This window comes from Miscanthus floridulus, chromosome 1 (genome assembly GCF_019320115.1).
Source record: "Miscanthus floridulus cultivar M001 chromosome 1, ASM1932011v1, whole genome shotgun sequence".
NCBI classification, from domain to species: Eukaryota; Viridiplantae; Streptophyta; class Magnoliopsida; order Poales; family Poaceae; genus Miscanthus; species Miscanthus floridulus.
Window position 1 is genome coordinate 78,895,722 of NC_089580.1, and position 6,152 is coordinate 78,901,873.

A 6,152-nucleotide genomic window follows, 5' to 3' on the forward strand; every position below is an offset into this window, starting at 1 on the left:
ATCAAGGTGCTCATGGTGGCTATTTTTGTTCATGACTTCCTAGTGACAAAAGATTCTGTTGCGTGAGCAAAACATATGAGTTGTGAGCTATATAGGCTGACATCTTAATTGAGTAGGTAGTTCAGTGAGCTAGCTTGGTTATTGCCTTTGTATTTCGTGTGAAAAAATGTACAAGTACAAATGTTGATGGTTTCAATGACAATGATGATATGTTTTGTCAATTGTGAGCTTTGTTCCAATTTATGTGTTTCATGTGTGTGTGTCTTAATGTCTGACATGGTTAATGTTGATTGTATGGTTAAAATATAAATAAATGATGTTATATGGTTAATGTAAGCCTAGCGTTAGATAGCTGATTAGCAACATATATATTATCTCTATGTGAATGATTCGCGTTGGATTGTTAGTTGCTAAAAGTATTTATAGCTTCAAACTATGTGTCGGTATATGTAGCCCCTAAGGCGTTAGACTGTCGGTCGCTAAAAACGTGTCGGTCGGCGTAGGCTATACCGACGCCACTTTCAGCGGCTGCAAGTAAGTGTCGGCATAGATCTATACCGACCGACAGAGCGTCGCTATATCGACCTATACCGACCGACGGTATGTCCCTAGTCTAGGGCTGTGGTGTAGTGAACGCGAACGCTGGATGGAATACGTAGAAACAAACAGTGTTCTGATCGAATTTGAATTATAAATTTGAATTTTTTTATGAAAAAACGTATTATATGGGCGGTTCTAGAATGAACCGCCCCTACAAACAGGTATTATAAGGACGGCTGATACTACAGCCGTCCCTACAAATCGATTCGTAGGGACGACCTAAGAACCGCCTCTACAAATGCATGATTTGTAGAGACGGTTTGGTAGGGGTGGCTGACCAAACCGCCCCTACAAAGGATTACGAGCCGCCCCTAAAAACGTTTCTGTAGTAGTGATATTTTTAATTTAATTAACCAAATATATATAAAAATATATTGCTAATATTTTCTGCAAATCTAGTTAAACTAACACGAGTCTATAGCGACTCTTTCTATGCGATGGAGTAATACGTATACGTGATCAACCGATAGTCTTTTTCTAACCTAACTACATGGAATATTGTATTATTCCCTGATTGAGACTTCTGATACGACGTAGCAGTCGGCCGGCTAGCTTCAATATTCTTGGACCACATGACTTTATACGTGTTTAGTTGGCTGAAAGTTAGAAATTTGACTATTGTAGTATTTTCGTTTTTATTTGGTAAATAATGTTTAATCATGGACTAAATAGGCTCAAAACGTTCATCTCGTAATTTCCAACCAAACTGTGCAATTAGTTTTTTTTGTCTATATTTAATGCTCCATGTATGTATCGTAAGATTTAATGTGATAGCTACTATAGCACTTTTTTGAAATTTAGGGTGAGAACTAGACACACGCCTCATGGTCTGACAACGATATTAGATAATGTCACTCCGATCATTAGATATGATGTCCCTATCGCACGCGTCAAGAATCAGATATAGGCCACGTTTGGTGGCCCGCCGGAATTCAGCGATACTGTAGCAACACTGTAGCGTTTTGTTTGTATTTGGTAATTATTGTCCAATCGTTGACTAATTAGGTTCAAAACGTTCGTCTCTCAAAGTACAACCAAACTGTGCAATTAGTTGTTGATTTCGTCAACATTTAGTACTCCATACATGTACCGTAAGTTTGATGTGACGGGAAATCTTCTTTTTGCATAGTACCAAATTCTGAAAAATGAGGGAACTAAACATGGCCATATATTAAAGTACGGTGTTGACAACGTCACCTGTTGCACAATGGCGTCATAAACTCATAATGATGCATGTCCTTTACAATGTCATATATACAAGTAGCTGTATGTTTCATATATAGATTATTGCAATTAAGTTAACTATAGTCCATGCTTCAACCAGTGGCCGATCGACGACGTAGGATTTTGAAGTTTGGTGTCAATAGTCATCAAACCATGGCATGACTATATATAGGATCTTGATGGTAAACAGTAAAGCACTACTAGTTTCTCATATGACTTGTACTAGTGTCACTTGATCAATCACTTTATAACCCTTATATTATATTAGATGAAACTAGGAGGAAATTGGAAACAAGTTCGTACAATTGTAACAATGGAAGGAACATTTATAAAATTAAACTACTTATAGCTAGGTAGGAGTAAGAAACCCGATTGGCTGTTTTGGTGTGGGTTGGATTATTCATCACGGCTTAGCTGATTTGCACCCAGGGCTTGTTTAGATGCCACCAAAATTCCAAGTTTTTTCACTCTCTCTCCATCACATCAATTTTTAGCCGCTTGCATGGAGTATTAAATGTAGGTAAAAAAAATAACTAATTACACAGTTTAGTTGGAAATCACGAGATGAATCTTTTGAGCCTAGTTGGTCCACGATTGGACAATATTTATCAAATAAGACGAAAGTGGTACTATTTATCAGGTTAAAATTTTTTCAGCATCTAAACGAGGCCCCAGCCTGTGAACAGGCCTACTGCCAGCCCTTACTCATGTGCATGGAAAAAAGACAAAAAGAAACACACTAGTAGTGCGGTCCACCAACGCTCACCTTTCACTTCCTCAACAAAAGAGAGAGAAAAACGCTCAGCTTTCACGCGCATTCTCTATCCTCGTAGCGCGCCTGGTTGTCATGCATGCTATTTTTTTTCATGGTCAATACTCAATATATATACTCCGAGAACAAATGAACAGCTACGGGAGCGTATGTAGCTAAGCCACTTTGACGGTCTAAAGTCACATTTTGAAACAAGATAATTGGTCTAACATTCAAACAATCGGCCTGTTCGCTGGTTAGTTTTTGGGCTGGTTGGTGCTGGTTGGTGCTGGTTTATTATGAGAAGAAAACACTGTTGGCTGGCTGGTTTGGGCTGGTTGAAACCAACAAGCGAACAGGGCGAATATGTCAATATATTTTGTATCATAAAATGGATACCATTATTAGAACCAAACTTAATGCGGTCGCTTATGAAATTAATAAACATCATATAAAAGGTTTACTCTCCAAAGCAAATTCTGAACTGCCAAACTAGCTGCGTACTCCGCCAAGAAGGGATCAGCGTAGGTCGTCGTTGGCTGACCACACATTTGGTGAGACGGTGACCACCATTGATACGTATCGATCAACTAGATGAAGCTGGCCCCAGAGGCGGAAGGAAGCTTTCAGAGGGTGTACGCTTTTGGCTCCCTGCGTGTCGCAGCAACCATCAATCCGTCATCAATTCCTCTCTTCTCTCCTTGCAGCAATTCAGCAAAATTAGCCGATCTTGCAGAACCCACCCCCCACCGGCCGGGCAACTTGCCCTGTGCGGCTGTGCATTACATACTGCTCTTATATCCTGAAAGCGTCGCTGTCTCAGTGAGTGGTGTCGCAGCATCATACAGTATGTACGTATGCATTATTGATCTCACCGTCTATGTACGCTGTTGACACGCCAATTAATGACGACGAGGCGGCCAATGCTCGCTGTGGTGTCAGACTCAAGGCCAATCAACCATAGCCCATGTCACGTCCGCGCAAAGGAAAGGGATGGTCGAAGCCGAAGACTGGAGCACTGCACCGACCCTACTCCAGGCACGCTGTCCTATATGAAGGCCCTATACTCACGAGTCCACACACCGACATGATCGAGGCAAAGTCTACTAAATAGCACCGCCCGATCCAGTTCAATTCAATGCTTTCCATAGAGAGCCCAACCCATTAGGCCGGGTTCCTGTACGCCCCGAGGTATAAGCAGCCCATTCCCACAGGCCATGGCCTAGTCCTGCTCGTGCCTCCTCCGGCCTCCACGCCTGCCGTTTCCCTTCCTCGGCTTCCCTGAAGCGCCGCGCCGTGTAGGGCGAGGAGAACCATGCCGGCGCCGGATCTGGTGCCACGCGATCCGGAGGTCCAGAGTCCTCTTCGTCCTCGTCATCTCTCCCCACGCCGTTCACCATCACGGCATCTAGGTCACGTGGTTCAGGTTTCGATTGTGTTTTCCCAGCAAGCTCTGTTTCCTATCCTCAATGCGGTGTTTGAGATTAGGCACTACTGGCAAAAATCCATTTTTCTCTGGAAATTTATAAAACAGCAGTTACCCCTGAAGCCCCTCCCACTTCGATATGACAGCTTTGATCATGACAGTAATTTTGGATAGTTACACTATTGTACCAGTCAGACACTGGTCTTCGTTAATGTACTCACCACTTTTTTCTTGAATGCTCACCACTCTTTATAAATTGCAGTACATGGTCGATTAATGCATATATCCTAGGCAGCAGAGACATGTGATCTTGGATTTTAATTGTTTTGGTAATGCCTCTTACATTTTCTTTGTGCAAGATATTTTGTCATATGATCGTCTTCTCATATGATATGATTGACAATCCTAATCCTAATCGTTACTAAGAATGTCCGCTGTTTGATATAAGTAGTTAGACACACTAGGGAAAAAAGATCTGAAATGTAAGTTGATGTACGTACTGTATCATTGTAGATTTAGCATGGTAGATTATTACACTCTGAAAGTACTCTTCTCCATTTTTCCAAGATAGTCGCTGATTTTAAATTATCGAACTGACATGCCAAATCAGGAAATGAAGAGGCCTTCAAGATTTTGGCGTGTTTTTTTTCTCCCTGTCGGCCCACAGGATCACCGGCTCAGGTGAGTGAACCATTCACCAGTCTTGCCGAGCACTCGCTAGTGTTGCTGAGCACCCACTAACTAAGCCGACCACGAACAAGTGTTGTCCGTCCCCACTCACTATGGCTCGAGGTTGAAGAAGGAGAGCAGAGCATATACACACAGTACAAGACACCAGCGTTGGCCGAAACCCTGTATGGGAGATGGCAAATCTGAACTTTCTTTACTGAGTTGCCGTGGTAGTCTATTTATACAACTCTATCCATCTAGTCCTAGTACAACGCACATGCTGTAACAGTAACTAGATAACATACAGGGCTGACTCTGCGCCGGTCTTTGCATGTGGCTACAGTGCCGCAGGTGAGCCGTGCGGCGCCTGCACCTGCAGCGGCTACAGTATCACAACAGGGGGGCCTTTCGGCGCCACCTTCCCTTATTGTGTTCATACAAAAAAAAAACAATAGTTTATTCTAACACTCCCCACTCTTTTTTTCCTTTTCCTAGGAGTTGGCTTCATCTGCTTTTGGCGGATTGATGGGGTTCTTTCATCATCCATTAAGTTAATGACTGCAGCTTGTGTATTTCACTTTCACACTTGACATCATACTCATCCAACAGACTCGCACTTTTTCCCCTTATTCGAAATAATTGCTCCTGGATGAAAATTTACCAGCTGGACACAAGTGAGGTACTGAGGTACCATGTTACAAGAGCTCCATCACTTTCTTGCCTACATCTTCTATTGGCTTGCATATCAGGGAAGGCAGGACAGATATTCCTTTGGATGTCTTCATGAGATATTTTTCAATTGGGGAAACTGGTGAGCTGTTTGTTTATTCATGGTGGGTCAATCTTACATTTCCTTTACTGGAGTGCTGAACTCAAGAACATTGTTTGTCTGTCACCTGAACCTTCATTACAGGTTTGGTTTAGATGTGGTTTTCTTCTGTACCTCTATCTGGGTTTGAAGATATGAAAAGGCACGGTGTATTAGTGGCTCCAAAGAATTTAGTGGTACACACCATTCTTTTCTAATGTTTAGGATTATTTTTTAGAGTTATGATTTATCGGTGGTCACGAATTTATCGTACCTTGTGTATAGAATTCCTGTGGAGAACAACCTACTACCCACTATCTATTTGTTTGGCTCCCTCAAATTGCATATGTATTTTTTTTATTTGATGTACTATTTATTTGTCCTCTATGGTTAATGTATTAAAACGCTTACATTTTTTTATAGATGTGTGAATTGCTGATCCACTCGTTGACACATTGTTTACCTACCGCGGGTAGTCTCTTTTCAGTTTTTTGCATCAAAATTTCATTGCGGATCCTCCCGATATTGATAGGAGCATGCTGATGGTGGGTAACGTGATATGTAGGGATACTTTGTTATCGATGTATGACTCTTGTTTTGGTGTGGTGGTTGGCGGCGGCGGCAAGGCTTCGTATTGCCTGCCTGGGTTGTTCTAGGTATGTTATGTGTGTGTG

At 42.0% G+C, this 6,152-nt stretch overlaps 1 long non-coding RNA gene across 1 annotated transcript; it reads left to right on the forward strand.

Moving 5' to 3' along the window:
- The first annotated feature begins 3,977 nt into the window (after window positions 1-3,977).
- LOC136487812 (uncharacterized) lies at window positions 3,978-5,817 on the forward strand. Its single transcript, XR_010767371.1, has 4 exons — window positions 3,978-4,330; window positions 4,612-4,682; window positions 5,166-5,481; window positions 5,584-5,817. It is a non-coding gene; the product is annotated as an uncharacterized lncRNA (long non-coding RNA).
- Window positions 5,818-6,152: the final 335 nt, after the last annotated feature.